The sequence below is a fragment of the Bombus vancouverensis genome, chromosome 14 (genome assembly GCF_051014615.1).
Source record: "Bombus vancouverensis nearcticus chromosome 14, iyBomVanc1_principal, whole genome shotgun sequence".
NCBI classification, from domain to species: domain Eukaryota; kingdom Metazoa; phylum Arthropoda; class Insecta; order Hymenoptera; family Apidae; genus Bombus; species Bombus vancouverensis.
The window spans coordinates 11,262,030-11,282,108 of NC_134924.1; the positions used below are offsets into that span (position 1 = coordinate 11,262,030).

At 36.6% G+C, this 20,079-nt stretch overlaps 1 long non-coding RNA gene across 6 annotated transcripts in view; it reads left to right on the top strand.

Annotated features, from left to right (window-relative positions):
- LOC117153958 (uncharacterized) overlaps positions 1-15,139 on the top strand; it is a 29,625-nt gene extending 14,486 nt beyond the window's left edge. For 4 of the 6 annotated variants that reach the window (XR_013060049.1, XR_013060055.1, XR_013060054.1 and 1 more), the window contains 3 exons: positions 1,883-1,997; positions 10,654-13,330; positions 13,446-15,139. This is a non-coding gene — a long non-coding RNA (uncharacterized LOC117153958). Of the gene's footprint in view, positions 1-1,882; positions 1,998-3,242; positions 3,968-10,653; positions 13,331-13,445 lie in introns of those variants that run through there. The other 2 variants (XR_013060051.1, XR_013060050.1) reach the window with 2 other exon arrangements.
- Positions 15,140-20,079: the final 4,940 nt, after the last annotated feature.

The following is a 20,079-nucleotide window of genomic DNA, read 5'->3' on the forward strand; positions in this document are numbered from 1 at the left end:
TTAACAGCACCTCGACTGTGACACGGTTTGTATCTTGATACGATAGTCTAGGCCAGTTAGGACGGTTCCTCACGTAAACCTGTCGCAAACCGTTGGCAACCGGTCTCGACAAGCTACTGCATTTTGTAGGTCAACGCCGGTTCCACCGTGAGGGTGGTTGACAGTTTCTGAACGGGAGAGGGAGAAGTAGGGGATGAGCGGCAAAGGGTGAGATAGTCGAGAGTCGACGCTGGTTGTACGTGTCGCGAACAATAGCCCCGAGGGTACACGGCAACCTGATGTCACTTCCTGCGTCGGTGAAACTGCCCTAATTGTCCCCAACTGTACTCACAACGGCCACCTTCACCTCTATCCTCTCTCAGCATCGAGCGTTGAGAATCGTTCTGTTACTTTGTCCACGTTATACTTTCATTCAGATGGTTTGCGATAGAAGTAAGAAGAAGAGAGAACGGAAGCATGTGAAGACATAAAAATGGAGGGACATTTTATTCGTGTGAAGCAGACGTGTGTGTTGGATGATTGGTTGCAACTAGTAGTTTTTGCTTTGATTGTTATATCGCAGTAAATTCTCTGTAGAATGCTGTATTATATTTGTAGTGGAGTAAAACTTTCTTCTTTCTTATAAGCAAATCTCTGTTTCGGGAGCGTTTACGAACCATCTAAAAACGAACGAATTAAAATGGCTTCTTTAACTAAAGTACTAATGGATTTTGGTTTGAGTCAAGTAACCGACAAGAGAAGAATAATTTTATATAGAACAGGCTCTATACGTTCATATGTTATGTATGAACTTGTTTTGAGCAATTTGATCAAAAATCTGACAACATAAATTTATAATGTTATTCCTAACTATGGTTGAAACGAAGTTTATATCTAGCACTCGTCATAGGCTCAACTCATTTTAACTTAGCACTCACTCCCACATTAGACAATGAAACAGTCGAGTCTCCTCTCTGTTACGTCGTAGCTGATAAATGCTTTTGAGATAACAAGGAGCCTAATCAGGGAAGGACAATAGGGGTGGCCTATCTTGCGTGGAAGCGAATTTTGCTGCCGTTTCATGCCATAATACGATATTCATGAGCCGATTATGACAGCACGTAGCCGTATAAGTAGGGCGCGCTGATGAGTTATTAACTTCCATAATTTAACAGACGAGCGTGCGACGATAGAGTGAGAGAAGAGAGGGGGGATACCGTGATGCATTGTCAGTAGTCCTGAGCACGTCGATTACGGATTAGCATCTACGATTCCCTCACAGAAGATTCGTAATTGCTTTGCCAGGGTTTCAACCAGCCTTTGCCCCGACTTTTCATTAGGGATTCAATTATAATTTGCCCGATTGTTACTGGGAATCTCGAACACGCTGGTGATAGAGAACGTCGTCAACGGCGGCTCTCGAAATATAAGAGATTTGAAGTAATTAAATCTACTCTTTGCTGGCACACAATTCGATCAGAAATTTCCTTTCATTTATTTTGTTACGATTGACCGAAATTCTTTTGTGGATCCTATCAGGGTGAATTAAAATTTATCTGTTGTAGTACTCATCGTTCGTTCCTTTTTTCTAGAATAAAAGATATAAATATTCTTTTCCACTGGATATATTGGATTGTTCGATAAGCTCATAGTGAAGTTTAATTAAGTACCTATAAACGAGATTTCCTTTTTCCTGGAGTTAGATTGGGGTTAAATTAATGTAATTTAATTTGGCACTAGTAAATTAAATATAAAATTTACATTTGCTTTTCCGAATCCCTATAGCAATATTTTACTTATTTACGTATATGCACAGTGAAATATACTAAACTTTTTTAAACGATTTCGGCATTGTCCATTCTTCGTAATCTAACTAATAATGCATATATTAACAAATTTTCAGAAACAGAGGCGAAACAAGTATGTATATAAGAGGGAGAAGCATTATACTAGTAGTACGCAAGTAGTAGCAGCCTATCATTAGTCAGACTGAAGATAACAGGCACTCCTCAAACTTGGTACGTATAATTATCGTTCTAGGAACTTCTAAAGAGTCATCTATTTCAATCGATAGTTTGAAAGTGCGATCACATTTACTAGCAATACCGTATAACAATTTAGAGCATAATAATTTTCAAGCTTTCCTTATTTTCAATCGCATTCCGCTGAGCCATGCGTCAGCGGATCTCGACACGTGCGACACGTGTCGGTTCACGTTTTCAAAATGACCCATCCATCGTTTCGTATGTTTCCATTGAATCTGCGGAGAGGTTAAAGGTCTCTTTTTACGCCTCGCATCTAAAGATGGGATCGCGACCGTTCCTAGGAAAACGGTGTATCTAAATTTAAGGGAGTCGCTCCGACGTTATTACATCGTCAATATGAAACTTATGTACGAACGTGTCCTTGAAACGTTCATATATAAAGCAGATCTCTTCGAGTATCGTATCAGGATACACGTAAGGATACACGGCTTAATGCCGCCATCAACTTTTATCACGTTCGTTGCAACAATAAGTCTCCTGAGCGTGCAGAGAAAACGAAAGCTCGTTACACTCTTTGCTTAACTTAATTATGGTCGCTTCGTTTGTGGATGAAGCTTAATTTTTTGGGGGTAAAAATAAGTCGTGATGTTAAAAATGTTTCGTAGACGAAAAAATAAAATATTGAAATTATGATTGCGGATGTTTTTTTGAATATTTGTATTTGTGGGAAAGAGAAATGTATAAGAGAATATAGGATGTCCATAATATGTAAAAATATATGAAATTTTCAAAGTAAGGTACCATTTATCTACTATTTATACTATACTTAAAACAAATTCATTGTAGTATTTTTTGTTTGTGATTATTATATTTCTTTGTTCTATTTTTCATACGCAAGAATTGTTGAGATATAATGAGCTTTAAATATTACAGATATCAGATAATATTATAAATGGATAAAATTTTGTTTAGTTTACAATGTTGGTTCTTCAAGCTTTTTATAATTAAACTGAAGTCTTTTCGCTTCAAAATACAAATTGATTAACTTAAAGCTTTGATTGTTGATTTTTAAATCTTTCTATAATTTGATTAAAATTCATTAAATTGATAAAGTTTGTTTATTTTACAATTTGGATTTTTTCAAGCTTTCCATGACTCGACTGAAATTTTCTGCTTTCGTAAAGTTTCAATTAAAGTCGGTTATTATCTGAATTTCCATCTTAATAAAAGTTAATTAAAGTGCCTATTGGCAGAGAGTTTACAACCCATTGGGTACAGTTTTTGCAGATTGCACGATGCTGTTGGAATAGAACCGGAGTACATGCACGTGTAGAAAATTCATTCAGAAAAACTGTTATTTAATTAAGGGGATTTTTCAAATATTAATATGTGTAGCGAATCGAATTTTTAACAGTACAGGATATATATATGCATTTTAAGTTGAAAATAGTTAATTTTGGTTACAATGTTAAGACACGATATTTTTATCTATTTATCAATAACCTTACATGAAACCAAAATATATTTCCGAACCTTTTAAAATAATATATTTTGAAGGTTAAAGTTTAATATAAACTATTCACAAAAGAGATGTACAATTAAATATGTCGATGGGCTAAAAATATTGCACTCGAAGCTGCATTATTCTCGTCGATATTACGAAAACTAAGCACTTAACATCGAATACCTTCGAGTATCGCTGAAGTGATATGCGATGCTCGCGTACCGATATTAATAGAAACCCATTAACTCAATCGTATTTCACGGGCTTGTTAAAGTGAAGCATGATCAACGTTAACGATAAAATTTCACGATCGTCTCGAGTGGCTTGTTTGTACGCAATTTTCTTCGAAACTTATCGCTGATACAACTTCAAATATGTGTAAGTCAAGATACGTATTGAAATACAGTAGTTCACAAGAGTGTTTGAACTGTTATAGAAATCTTTCATGAATATATTATGTGTGCTGCTTACAAACTTTTTGAAATTACATTAACACTGCTTTAAGGCACAATAATTATGATTATATATGTAGATAAAATTTCAAATCAGTCTGGAAATGTGTACAGTAGTTACAAGATTATTATAATCGCAAATATACATTTATTATTAATCAAAAATTATATAACAAGAATGACCGTACTATTAGTTTTCTATAGCAAGTATTCCAGATATTTTTGTGAATATTTCTATACCCTCGAGTGTATTGATCAAATTGTGCATTCGTGGTTTTTGTTCCACTTTTCCCCAGGGAATGTTGCATGCTCTTTCTCACTGCGTTACTTTTTTATACCTCGTATGGAAGATATTGAATCTAACAGGATTCGCGTCTACGCATTCGCTGAGATGAAAAATGGCGAACGAAGAAAAGAAGGAACGTTCCTTGTCTTATGACAGGAAAATGTTTTGATTCCATGACGTCGACAGATTTGTCTTCTTCTATTAGTTGTTGAGATGTGGGCGAATAACTTTAAGACCAGGCGAACGATACGCGAGTCTCAACCACTTATGCGTCCTCGAGGTATAAAGATATTGCTCCTGGGCGTTTAAATTTTTCAAGTCGCGTCTGTCGGGTTAGAAGCGAACGAATAATATTATTTGCGGATTTGATACAAGAAGAGAATATGTTGCTGAATTGTTTGGAGAGTTTGTAGCATTTTTGATAGCCACGAGCACTGCAAATTGACAGGATATTTATTTTAAATATCTTATTATAGCATTACGTGATTTGTCGTTTTATTACGAGTATTAAAATGAATAGAATTTGTTTTCCTTTCTTCTGTATAATGCACGTTAATTATCCGATACGTATTATCGTTTGTAATATCAATATTATTATATAAACTTCCATTTAATAGATTAAAATTTATCAGCTGTTCTTCACACGCTTGGTAAAACACCAACATATCAATTTCAACAATTTCAAAATTAAACCTTTTCATGCGAATTTCAATTCTGCTAGACTGTACGTGCGTATCGCGCATAAAATCGTGTGACGTGATAAAAGAAAAGCGCAGCAGGAGATATGAAATGAACTGCAACATCATTGTAATGCAATTTATTCCACTGTCGCTATTTCTAAATGAAAAGGAAAAAGAAAAAAGTAATTTACCTAGTTTCACGAGACATTCGTATTTATTAGAAAATTAAAGGATAACAGAGCGAAAAAGGGAAAAGAACATAAAGCGGGTCATTCGTATATTCCAGATTTCATTCCCATTTACAGTAATCAAACATGCCAAATGAACGTAATCGTTCGACTATGTCACCGTGTCAACGCCTACCAAATTTCTTTTCATTCTTCTACATTGAATGGTTATCTTTGTCGTAATCTTCTGTTTCCCTTTCTTCGATCCTTATCTTTTTACATTTGACTAATTTCGATCGGTCCCGCTCGCTTTATCAGCAAACTTATTCGATCAACGAATCGACAGTAACTACGAATATTATCCCATCGATATCCATCGTTGGAACAGCTTTCAAATTTAAATAAATCGAGACTCTGCTAAAGCCGTGAATAAGAGAAGGAATACAAGAGATTCGTTGAAAGTTTGCTAAAGTAGGTTCCGCTGTGAATATTCTATTTGACCGTTGCGTGACTACTTCGATTAAAGTTAGTTGTAATTAAATAGGAGCGTTAAAAGTAGCTTACAAAGTGTGCAGTGATGAAATGTAATAAGATTCAAATTAATTACCTTTGGTGTCGCTAAGTGTGATTGAATAGCAAGATTTTACTTGCTACGACATTTTTTCCGTGATACACGAAACATAATTACAAACATGGTAATTCTGTTCGTCCTTTTATTCTATCCTTATTCTATCTATATAAATTACACGCCTTTAACCAAATTTATTTGCTTCTAATTCACTAACTACTTTCGATGGTAGCAGTGAGAATGAAAGCGAGTTACATCTTATATTATCTAAAATATATTTCCTAACTCTATTATATTTCTATATAAATTAAATTATAGCATCGATTTATTTCTATCAGTTTTTAATTTCGTAAATATAGAAATTCGTCACAGAACTCACTGACATACCATTTTCGAATTCATCACTAAATTCGTCACTAGCAAACGTAACAGCGTCGCGGCTCAGATTTTACAAGAGTAATAACTTGGATAAAAGCGATTTAATTACACGTTATTCTCGTACCGGTTTGAGAGATAAAAGTGGCAGTGTTTGGTCGATCGAGTCGATCTTTGCCGAGCTGGAAAACAAAATCCCTAGCGAATACGGAACAACCCAGCCGGAGACCGAACCAGCTCCCGCTTGGAAAATTGATGAAAAGTGAGATTCGACACAAGCACTTCGCGCTAAGCGGATAACTGGACTGCTCTCTTCTTCCACTATTTTCGCGTTTGCATCCCAAATTCCGGTTTAAATTATTGCGTGTACCTAGTTACCATCTCTGTCAAGGGCACACACATTCGGCCCTCTAAGCTTTCAATTACCAAACCTGAATGCGACTTCGCATTGCGATTGCGTGTGTCGCTGCAAGATCCCTTTCTTTCTCCCTCTGTCGCTATTATCTCTTTCCTTCACACCGTCAGTCTCTTCTCTGTCTCCTAGAGGACGCACCGAAACATGGCCGAAGTAAATTGGAGGATGGTAATCGTACTCGCGCAGTTTTCCCTAATTCAGCAACCCTTCTTCGTGCCATCTCTCTCCCATCCCTTGGTCCCGTCCGGGTGCAACGTACGGCCAGAGCGCGAAATAATGAATGGCTACCAAGTTTCCACGGCTCTGAATTCTGCGGATATCGTTCCCCACTCGCTCGTTTTGTCCACCTCTCGTCCACCTTCCTCTCGTACCGAATATTCAACCGAGACTTCTGAATTGTGCGCGCCCGTTTTAAATCTCTTTGTTACGCCGCCGCGTTATACATACTGATGACGCGAATTAGAAGCGTGCCAATGCCAACGGGTTATCCATAAACGGAAGTGAGGCGTTGCTGGGTTTGCGTCGCGCGTGAACACGCGGAATTATTTCGTCAGAGTGGAAAAGTTTAATACCACGATTTTATTAGGATATTAATAAATATTATTAGTAAGAAAACTAATTCACGAACCAATCATTTTTACAAATAGATACGATCGACTAGTTAAAATTATGATTCCTCGTTTATAGAAATAAAAGTTACGATTCAACGTACTTTCGAACTTTATAATCTACGAAAGAATAGATTTCTTTCCCACTTTAATATACCATACGCTTGCTGTTAAAAATCAAAAAGTACGATGGAAGTAGTAAAAAGAAGAACATAAGACAAGAATATGAGCAATTTGTGTTTGATTTAATAAAACGAGCAGTAGTTGCCTCTTCCCCATTTCTTTAAATATCGTCCTCGCCATCCGGTCGTTCGGTGAATCTTACTATGGGCTGCAAGCTCCGCTACTACTGTCCAGCTTCTTCTCATTTGGAATATTCATTCGAGACTTCTGAATTGCGTCACTTTAAATCCCTTTGTTCCACGACTACGTTATACATACTGATGATAAGAGGTGAGCGTTGTGCGCATACGTACGAATATGCTGGGCCAAGCCGCGAACAAAGTAGAAGCTTTTATTTTCTTTTGCTATGCTAAGAACGAGGAACAACCAAAGGCAAAGAGGGAGCAAAAACGTCTTTTCCAGTGAAAATAACTCTTAACGAGCTTCCAACGTTTCTCATTACAGAAGAAAATAACGGAAAATATTGTTTATTGTAATTATTATTTATGTAACGATTATTTGTATATTAATTATATAATAATTAAGGACCAAGCAATGAAATAACGAGAAATAACGAGACTTTGTATATTTTTGTCATTATTTTTAACTCTCTACATTCTATGTATTCCGTATATTTTTTCAGATTAAAATTTCCCACGATTATGTTAAACATTCGCGGTATAGATATAATCGGAAGTGTCTAAAAAAGATAAAAGTACAGTAGACAAATGAATTTCATTAATCCGGCACGTCGTTTGTTGCTTGCTCTTCTCCTAAATTTGAAAAAGTCATGAAAGAGTCATGAGAGTCCGTAGACTTCTAATAATAAACAATGTAAGTAGCAAAATTGACAGAAGTTTTTGTATCTATCGAAGATCTTCACACCTGACACTTACATTGTTTACCATTCCAACTTCTCAATTGAAAAAAAAAAGAAGGCATCTTGTCTATCGCCTATACATAATATTATCTTATAAAACAAACTGTAAAGTAAACTATGTCGTTGGAACCAGCGAACGTCTTTGACATTTTCAATGTTCGCGTACAAGTAATTTCATTTCGTGTATATTAATTTTCACTCTGGCTAACCCTAAATCGTCGAGGCGAAAGGAAAGAAGCTGGAGATTAATTCCAGGGCAAAGTTTGAACGGACGATAACCTCCGATAACATTGGGTCACCTTTCTCACCGCGTAACAGAACTTTGATACGGAAACGGTCGGATAACGGCGAGAAAAGGGAGAAGAAGAGGGTTAGAGAGAAGTGGAGGCCGCGTTCAGAAACTCGAGAAACGCGAGCCGAGCAACTATAACTTAGCCTCAGCCAGGGTTAATCGTCGTAATGCCGTGATTTAATACCCAGGCGAGACGAATATCCTCCATTTCTAGAATTAATGGCAGGATGCACTTTGCAATGACAAAAGAAAACGGAGCTGAATTCGTGAGACATTCGTTCGTAATGCTTAATTTATTATACATTATCTCGTCGCACTGAATAGAAAGTCGACGATCCTTAGACACTAAGATTACTTACTGAATAATACATGTGTGTACAACAGAATATGTATAATATGTAGATATGCGTAATGGGAGAGACGAAAGTTACTCGAAAAGAAAGTTTTGTGACATAACGTTGACAATTTTATTTTAAAATAGTATCATGGTTTTCGATAATATACTCTAATCTTTTTCATTCACTGTTTACAATCGCATCAACTACTATAATCGATCAACAGTATAAAAACTTATGACAAAGAATTGTCAGCTCTTGATTTCTCATCATCTTCGTTTAAATGACTTTTTCGATACTATTATAGAGTAGAACACGTTAAATTAAAATATGTATTTCAATTTCGTAACTACATACAGATAATTCTTTTCAAATGTGCACGAATGTCCTAGCAATTCTGTCAAATTGTTACAACAATTAATCGAACACCGGTCGAAGTTTCAATCGTTCCGTCGTTCACGAAACTAATTACAACCGTCGGCAGCAATGCGCGATTCTAGAGATTAGGACAATCATTATTCAGATCAAGGTCTCACGTGCGCTCGAACCTGAAACGGATCTCAATAAATGGCCATGCCAGATGGGCCAATCCTTTCCGAGATATATAATAGAGGCAGGAAACAATGTGCTCCCTGTGTGCCGCAGGCATTATCCTTTCATTCTCCTTGCGGCTTAGAATCTACTCGACGATCCGTAGTTGCAGAACCGTCGAGTTTTCTGCGTTAATATCCGAAGACTGTTTGTATTAGAATCTATAGGTAATACATAGGCTGCTTCATTGGTGGCTACGATTACTTCAATGAAAATCGATTTCGCGATTTATCGTTCAAAGAGTTCCCGTTGGCTTCACGTTTAATATAGAAATCATTTGAAAAATTGACAAATATATACAGATTGTCCCAGCTTTCTTTTACAAAATATCGATACATTCTGTGAGTAAAAATAGGGAACTTTTTTTAAAAGTTCTGAGAAAAATATGAAAATCTCTTGATTTTTCGTTATTTTTGTATGGTATATGTATCTTTTTATTTTTACTTGTAAAATGTGTTAACCTCGTTTCGCAGGAGGAATATGGGACATTTTATATATGAAAGCTACGTATTGCATAATATCGAATATGTTTCTTAATAAAATTTTTCAATCGTATAGGGCATCTTCTTAACTGTTCATCCGTTTCTTTCCTATTGTAGTATGTACCAATGTCAACTTTTGTGTATTGAGGATATGTCTTATATATTTATCTTCTCTTTTCTGCTCCTTATATCGTGTTTTTCGATATATATGTATGAATATTGGTCTTTAAGGAAGTAAAATTTCACAATACATCTATGTATATTTAATTCATAAATTTTAACCCATTTAATATAAACTGCTACTTGGATATTGTATCTTATATGTAAGACAAAAATAACGACAAATTGCAGAAAGAATATTGAATTAATTTGCAGAATGATTATTACTATCCATTAACTATTAATACTTCTGCGAACACAATGCTGCTTCTATAAAATTTTCGAACCTTTTCCATCTAAACGTTGCCACTCGATAGTGAATTAAGTTTCCAAAACGTGCAAATATGTATTCCAACGATACACGAATATCGTAGATCACTCGTGCAATTTGCAAGTAGTACAAAGTAAACCGACCAATACATAGACCGCCGCAATCTTCGTATATTTCTCCTCGTTCGTTCATTCAGGCAGTTGCTTCAACTTTTAATTTAACTTGTATTCAAGCCGAAATATGTTGCCACCGGTAAATTGTATAGTCCGCCGGTAACAATATCTCGGAGCGTTTATGCGAGAATCATGGTTTCCGTTGTGGTGTCCGTACAAGGTAAAATATGCTGACGATAATTTTACGAAACGCGCGAAGAAAATAAGCGTACCGATATCGGTGGATCGTTCCGCCGGAAAGTGTTTCCATAGCAAATTTTTTATTGCTTTTATCTTCTTTTGTTTTTAGTAACGTATCCGGCGTGAACAAGAAATATAGGTGTCGTGATTTTAATCCAAATCCGACCGGAAATGGAAGTAGTCACCGAATGTATCGACGCGTCAACTTGTCAAACCGATCCTTTCGGCCGTTTATCTACCGGCGTGGCCAACGTTTGTCACTTTTTTCACTCTTGTGCCACCGTGGGAAATAAAGTTATTATCTTAACCCTTCTTGGATCGACGCGAAACCTCGCGTTATAGTTCGAGTAGATTGTTTTTAAATTAATTATATTTTTACAACCAGAATGATGTTTAGCGTTGATAACATAGTAGCGTGTCCTGTGATATTTATTATATCTTCAAAATAATATTTAGACTATGGATTTTTATGCATTCGTGGTATAAAATTTATGCAAAAGTATAAATATTAATCCTAAGTGATTATGGAGACTAACTCTGTGATTTTGACGGTCCAGATAATACGTATTTAACATAGGAAGATATATAAAATATCTAAAATACAGTTTAAGATTCAGCGGAACATCCGTTGAAAGGAATATTCGAAGATTCATTTCCTTATAACAGCATGTGTTGTAGAACCGTATTGTAAAATATACGTATCTCATCGCTATTAGAAAACCAATATCGTCCAAAACTTTCATCGAACTTGCATCCATCACTTGCTCCTGATTCAAAGAGATCGATACTTGAAATCCGAGAAAGCGATGTCTCCGCGTCAATGACGTTTCCTAGTCCAAAAAGAAAAAAAAAAACGGTTCGTGAGCCACATAAGAACTCAAAACAAACTTGCCAGGGGTACAAAACTTCGCGGCTACTCTCAAGCTAGGTCAAACTCCCACAGGGTTTGCATAATTAATTTGAGAAACCAAGATTATCCCGTACGCTTCTCTCGACCTCCTGTACCAGGATTGGAACTTCTGTTACTATTCCTGTCTTCTTTTTCAGTAGATGGTATCCCTTTCAGCGCACGTATAAAGCCGAAGACATCGCATCGTAATCATATTTATTTCATTGGCCAACAGAAGCCAAGCCACCGTTGGCTGCTATGCCTCTTAAAAGCAATCCGAAAAAAGAAGTAACGGCCTAGGTTTTTACAATTCTCCTTTTTTTCTCTTTCGTCGGACGATCGTGCGTCTTTGTCGGATTTGCTCGAGTTTCCGTTCTCCGTCGCAGTCTCGACGGTCGTTATTAAAGGCAGCGAATTGCGACGATGCGGCACCGTGCCGTGAATAAGAAATTAATTTTCTTTTCCTGCATCCGGATTCCGGCGTGTCTGGCCTCCACCCACCGATCCTCCTTGTGATCCATTCCTTCTCTTTCCCTCGTTATCTCTCCCCTTACAGCCTTTCCTTTTTCTCACAGGCTAATCCAATCGCTAATAGGCAAGGAAGCCGCTCAACTTTATAGTTACAAGCGTAAACTTCATTAGCAGCTTCCAATTACTTTTCTTTTCCCTTCTCTCAGCTCTCTTTACCGCGCGCTTTTCTTGGACCGACTTCGTCTTATCGTCTCCAACGCCCGTATTATCTTGCTGGCGCAGGAAATGAAAGGGCGCTTCCGTTTTAACGAACGCAACGGCGCCTGTGTGAGACAGCTCTGCAACGTGGTGCGTTGTCGAAAAGAACGTTGCCCACTTAGCGTAATTATAGTGAGATTTAATTAACGTCGTTCACAAGCAGCATATTTTTCTGTTCCTTCTTCAGTTTCGCCCGGGATGACTTAACAATGAAATTATTCGTTATAGGTTTGTTTTATGTTTTGACAAGAAACTGTAAGAAGTCGAGGATGTGATTAACGGATAGTGCTTCTTTCTTTAGGTGTCACAGTTTCTCAATTTACGTTGCGTTATCTATATGTCTCAGAATAGATTGTTTTATTTAACACGTTGGTTGGTTGATCTCAAACTGACACGTTGCTTTCAGTATCTATAATAAAACTGGTATAAAATATCGATTTCGAAGCACGTTATACTTGCATAACCCAGAAGTGTGCATCCATTACTCGGCAATTAAATTTTTAGAACGAAAACTGCTATGCAAGCATGAACTGACTCTACACCATTCCGCGTATAACGGTATGCTTACAAATTTTGGATTTAACAAAAAATTTTGAATCGGAAGTGTGATGGTCCCTGAATATAAATACTTTAATTAATATTGATATTATTGTATACTCTATATTACGTCATATATGTATATTTCATGCATTTACTTGTACCATTAATAATGCACGCATATACATGTATACCAGATGTAAAAAGCGTATTGGTCATGCTCTCTGCAAATGAATCTACGATAATGGCACGATAAAGGCTATGACGTTATTACGCATAATATCTGAAGAGTAGCTGCGAGTACATAATAATTGTGGATTAATTCAAATAACAAAGATCAATATATATATATATATCTGATGACTGACTGCATAGTATTAAATTTATTTCGAGATCTTTCAGTACCATTTATGCTTGCAATCCTTTTGGAAAGTGATTATGGTCATGTCCAAATGATAATATCAGGATAATATCATTTGAAATATCGACTGACAGTGATTCGAAATTTAACGAATACATTCGATTTAGAACTGTAATAAAGGGATGACATTAAAATGAAACGATTACGAAAACGTCGAGTTCCTAGATGAGAAAATATCAATACACCAGCTTTAAAATGTTTAAAAACGAGGTATTAGCTTGTTTGCATTGTTTGATTCTCTTTTTCTTTCGTTCTGAGATTTGATAAACGCGTAAGAATAGGAAAAAATTACCTATTAATAGAACGTACTGATTTTTAATTGCAGGCTCGAAATGACTCTGGCATACGGCCAACAAAACGAACCATGACGTGATACATTTCTTTCTATTGCTTTCGTCACGAGTGTACACGCAACTGAATCAAATGGATACCTTCCTACATCTTGGCCAATATAAAAAAAGAGTTTACGAGTTCGATGAACGTCGCCGATTATGTCTGGAGCTGAATTATTTAATAAAAATGAGAAAGTATCGCGTGTTAAGTTGCAGTTCCGTTGTAACTTCCGGCAGACGTGTTACTACCCTTTTTCATGCCGTTAACTCGTGCCTGAAGAGAGGTGTAGAAAAGGACAACGCGGAAATGGAGGACGAAAACGGAGCGCGGCAAAATTATTACGAAATAATTAGAGTTACCATTAGTCACGAGTCGTTTCATGACTGATCGATGATACGGAAATTGAGTCATCAAGGGACGTTTCGTGTCGTACGTGAATATATATATAAAACTATCAGCAGTTCCTTTACCGATCAATAATCCTCCAAAGGCAAATAATTTAATCGGTAGATTTCACGTGTCGCGAAATTTTAATTTCTAAAACGTTACATCGTCTAGCGTTAAATGTAATTTTCGTTGCGTTATTCTGTTGCAAATTTTAACGTCCTATTAACGCTAGAACCAAGTTCTATTAAATATAGCAAGCACTTAAAATAATACGTACAAAGGTACCACTTGAACTGGAAATATCGAAATCACGTTTTTCTGGAATGAATAATACAAGGACGAGGGGATTGCTGGTTCTCGTAAGAGTCGGACTAAAGTTTTACAAGTCGATAATAGAGAATAGTTAGGAATACAAAAATTCTTCTCATGCCAGAATATGTAACAAATTTGATTGTCTGTTAAAATTGTCTGTCATGTACTACGTCTACGTTTTTGTTATTGATTATTTTATTATTGATTGAAATTTCAGCAGAAGTTCGTTTCTTGGCTAACATTTGGCTTTAAACTTTAAACGCGACATAGTAAAAGGTGAAGTAACGTTCAATTTTCAACAAACATAAAAAGCTCGTTACTACAACGACAACGGCTAACCTCATATTTCTTGTCGCTCCATGCAAGAATACCATCAATAACGGCGCAATAACGTATACTTACATACACAGAAGGAGTAACATACAGAAAGTGACGGAGCCATAACTGTATGACACGTAACTATAGCTATTCACCTTTTGTTCTGTTAATTGTTACTTTCTTGTTCTTTTGGTACTTTCTTACCACGAAAATTTTCTTCGTTTAAATCGTACTAATTTTTAAATAACACAAATTGTGGATAATAGCAATATCTTTTCATATTTATGAAAAAAGTTTACTAAACTACAAGATATAAATTTTTACTTAAACAATAAGAAAAGAGTACTACTTGAACATATTTATATTCAATTCCATGACAGATCAACGCTTAGTTTGCGAATAATAAAGATATCAGAAATATGTGTTTTACACAAACTCAAAATGATCAGATCTCCTTAGGCTGAAATATTCGAAGTATTTGGAAAAAGAGTTCTGATAATTTGAAGTGTAAAAAGAAGTTACATGTGTCAAAAAATTTATATAATTGGGCAGCCAAATAAATATGGGACAATTCGTGTATCGAAACAGACCGACAATTTCTTGATTACTATTTGAGTAAATGAAACTGTCTATTGTCTATTGAATCTATTTGTCCTTTTATTCGTTCGAATGCAGATAATTATGTAATGTTACGTATACTGTAATTATGTGTAAATATCGCAGTAAATCCACTGAAATCGTCAAGACCATGATTTCGGGGCTTGTGTCAAAAATTTAACCATATCATACGAAAGCAACAAATTCGAAAAACCCAATTGCGTCCAATCGCTACAACGGTCAGGCTTATTTACAGTCAGTAAGAAGAAACCGTTTATTAATCATAGCCCCATCGAGCTTTGCTAAAAAAAGCGAATCGATAAGACGTAACTTTCGGTTGGAGTGACTCTTGAGTTTTTCATGCGATTTCGTCCCTTGGGAACAGGTTCTGTGACGTCTAATGGATCGTTCCACGGCATTTTTTCGTTCACGCCTCAACTCTGACTGCCCCAGGCGTTAGATAAAGACATTAGGATGGCCACGATCCCGATTCGATTCCCTTTTTCCCCGAGAATTCGACGACTGGTCAACGACGACATCGAAATTTATACGCATCACTTCTCGCGGCGATCGTTTCAATTTCGAGCCACGAAATTGGCCTGGATTTCGAGAGAGAACCGATCTCGTAGTTTACGATAGAAGATTTCCGATTATTTTCTATTAACTTGGTCTCCCTATCCTTTTATTTTTATAGAGGTTTTGTTAATACGATAGAACGTCCATTATCCAGACTGTCGTAATTACTCACACAAAAAGCAAATAATTAAATTTTTTATCGAACGATTAAAATCGAAGATTGGCAGAGAAAAACGCGATAAGTCCATTTTTATCGGTTTCCTGATTTTTGATGTTACTCGATAGCTGAAAAAATGTATATTGTAATATGAAATTGACGTAATAGGAACAATTAGATCCAAATACATGTATTTTGTAAAAAGCCAATGATATTTACATGTATGTATGTTTTAATCATTTTTTTTTTAGTCTTCTAATCTGTATTCCCAATCTTTTCGAGCTACCAAGTTAGAAATTGTTTTTAAACTTAGTAGATCCGCAAATTTTATTGGATAGGAGAAGGTTGATTCGACGGTAATCGATTAAAATTTGACAGATGCCATTCGAAGTGGGTTGGACTAAGGGATCGGTTGTTAAGCCGTTGTGTCGAGAGGATTCAATTAACGATGTCGTTTTAACGAGACTGTGTTGTCGCGGCTTGTAAGATTGATAGTTTCGGACGAATTAGCGTAAGAAAGTGAATCGATAAAATAATGATTAACGAGCGACTGTCCTTCGCGCGAGGCTGGTAAACACAACACGAACATAACATGACAATTACTGTTTACAAATATCAAATAATGACGAAGTTTAATTAGATTTAATTATTTTATATTTTTATTATTGTAATAAATTATTATAGCTTTATTGCCAAGGATATAGTTGAAAGAAAATTCGGAAATGTATATAACAGTTATGGGGAAAAATATATTTAGTTTACAAATAACTTAATCTTATCTTCAGTCAATGATACGTAGGTACGTGATTTATAGCAAATTTCTTCCTGTTTAACGTAATTAACAAAACAACGTTATAACCTAATAGTTCCAACTTTACGTCGTTATCTTCAATCCTTTGTAATGGTTTCTAGATTTTCGTAAGTACTTAGACTATACTATCATTTAACCATCCTGATTTCAATAACGCGTAACTTGTTCAGACGAATGTGTCAAACCGCCGAAACTGAAGCGATCCCTGGGCAGACAATCGTTACGCGGCTCGTTTTCAACAGCTCTCAGCAACGTCACGTCGCAATTAACCGTATCTCTTGCATAATAAGCCAAAACTCTGGCTGCGTCGTACGACGCATCATGCCGCGCTAGCTGTCTTTGCAAAATTAAGCGTTTCGTCGAACGCGAAACGCGAAGCACCCTTCAAACATTCTCGCTCGTTTCGCGAGCGAGACTTCGTCGGCGCTCGCCTAAGAACCCAGTCAGGCCGAAACTAAAGCTAACTTGTAACCCTGTTCGCTGTGTAACTGCATCGCAAAGCGGCACTTGTATAAATTAACTGGAATCTCAAGAAGTAAAGTGGCCGAAGAGCAACGCGCTGGTTGACTTGTTAATTCCATTTACCGGCGCGCGCCTCCGTTCTCGCGTGTGTTCGCCGATCGCGTTCATGCAACTTGCGTTGCAGCTACTGATTTTAAGTGGGTATCTTATGTACGGTAGTCGCGGTGCGACTGCTATAGTGAGATTGTAAATTAAAACGTCAAGTAGCGATTGAGAAATGTTAAAGCGACGTATAGAATCCTATTAGGAATATTTGCAACATATACGAGACGATACTTACTCAACGTATACGAATATATGTATATGTCGGGTTAACGTTGGAATTTTCGGCGTTTGACGAACCTTTGCTCGAATTTGCCATCGCGGCTATATCAGCTATAAGCTGATATTTATTGGTACAAATGTGGTTATTACAAGAGGCTACGAGTAATAGCGGCGATCGGATGGTCGAGATGTCGATGACAATGAATTCGGGTTCGATAACGAATCCACGGCCAACGGGACGACGAATGCGATGTGATACACGATCCTGATGTCACTCAACGTGCAAGTAGTACTCCTCTGAATAGACTCTATAGACTCAATCGCAGTCCAAGTGGAACTGCCCTTATATAGTCGTCCCCCCACCTCTCGGGTCAATTTTTCTTTTTAAGGAGAGCTATATAATTATTCCATACCTCTGTTAGGTACACGTCCCTCCCTTGACCGTTGCTACGTTCAGTGACCGGTTATGTCACTTCGAGCCCAAGCCCATCGTCATAAAATCGGATTAAAACATTACAACTATTTCTTAGTTTCATTACTTAAGTGTAGCTATAGTAAAAGTCTGGACTAGGGTATTTGTGTTTTTCCCAAAATTCCAAAAGGGAAGCCCCGACGTCCTTTCGTCTCCGACATATATATACACGCAGATACATATACGTAATTAGTAAATCATAAAATGTCATATTATACTCGATATTATAAAATACTGTTGCTGAGCCCTACTCAAATTCATTAAGTTACTTGAATCGAAGTAAATTCATCTGTAACATCTGTATTAATCGAAAATGATCGAGATTATTGACAACTTTATCTGTGACATTTCAGATATCTCACTTGTCCGAGTATGTAGGTAAATATCGGCTAGTCTAGTGGCTACGTAAGCATCCGAATACTCGACTGAATACTCATCTCATAAATTAATAGCTCTAAACGTAAGCACCTGTTGGAAATTGTTCTTACGAAACAGCTATGTCCAGCTCGCGCATCTCTTCCCTCTAATTTCCCGGCGGCGACCACGCGACGTCAAAAGTCGGCCTTTCTCTTCCAGCCACTGGCTGAAATTCCCCGCACGTAGTCCTGTATTAACATCCTGGAAAATGAATGGTTCGTTGCGACTCGTCGAGTCGAAAGAGGATCCCTCTCTCTCTCTTAACGAACTTTTCAGGTATACGTTTCTGTGTCATGCACCTACCTTCTCGTTCCTTTCCACCCTTTTTGTCATTTTGTTGCTCCCACTTTTGGATTTGATTTCGTCTCTCTGTTTCTGAAAGGTATACGTTTTTTCATTTTGAAATTCAAATCACATAGGGAAACCTACACATTCTCTGTTTGTCGGTGTTCTGCCTTTGTGTCCGATTCCAACGGAGAATTGCAGAATTACCGACTGGTTCAAAGGTCACGTGGATTTCAGTCGTCTTTCTAATGCATTTGTCTGCGTGAAACGACCGATTCGAAAGTTGATTGCGGTAGGTCATAGTGTCAGACGACACGCGGTTATAGGAGAAATGGTAGCTCGATGTTTTTAGTTTCAGTTTTATTTCAGCTGATTTTTGATGGATGATGCCTTAAATACATGACGTTGCTATGTGCCAATATATTTATATATATATTTCTTATAATACGACTGACACGTACGTCACATAATATTTATCACGCGATGTATTCTACATACATACCTTTTTAATTTTATTGTCTTATTAACTTTATTTCCACACAACTTTCTTCTAGTTCCACATACTTACAATTTATAAGTACATGTACTTATAAATTATATGTTGGATATTATACTTATTATAAGGTATCATGATAAGTCACATAAGTCACATAAAGGATGAAGCAAAATGTTAAACTATGGAAGAAATAACGAAAAATGAAGTATATTTTTTGCATATAATTATTTTACATAACGCGACGTGGTCGGTAAAAAATATTTAGATACTTAGAAATTATCCAATTATCTTATTTCATGTAAAATTATAAAAGTACAAAAGACAAGTCTGTAATTTACAATTTGTCACGTATTAATTCGCTAACATTATCGATTAATAAATTATTGCATTAAAGGGCTCAGTAGTAAAGGGATTAAATAGAGGAAATCTTGTATAATAACGTTGTTAACTCGTCATATTATCAACATTTTTTATGCTTCGAAACCTTTAACAAGCGAAATACTTACTACGACTATTTCTATGTCAATTTTCAAGATTGGCTCGGAACAGTTTTATCGACGTTTGATAGGCGAACCACTTTTTCACGTCAAGTCTCAGAGAATCACGCATCAATCGGGAGATGTCTGGAATGAAAATCGCATACGTGGCAACTTTTTTCGTTCAGCTGCCATGTAGCTGTTTAACTTTATTCGTAGAAATTCCCATTTTATTGCCTTGCTTGCCAATCGTTAATCGAAAACACGCTATTTATACGTATTATGTAATACGTTAAATTAAAAGTACGTTGGACAAAAGCATTTATTATCGGAAATAGTTCTGTGTCAAATTTCCGTCAAAATCACTGAACAATTATGAAACATAATAACCCCTAATTGGTTTGAAGAACGATCTCCGCCACTTAACGGTCAAAAGAGAAAACTTTTTGATAAGTCATCCCCGCGACGATCCTCCTCGATCAAATCTACCACTTTGCGCGAAACTTTTCCGTCGATGCGACGCCTCAAAGCGTTCA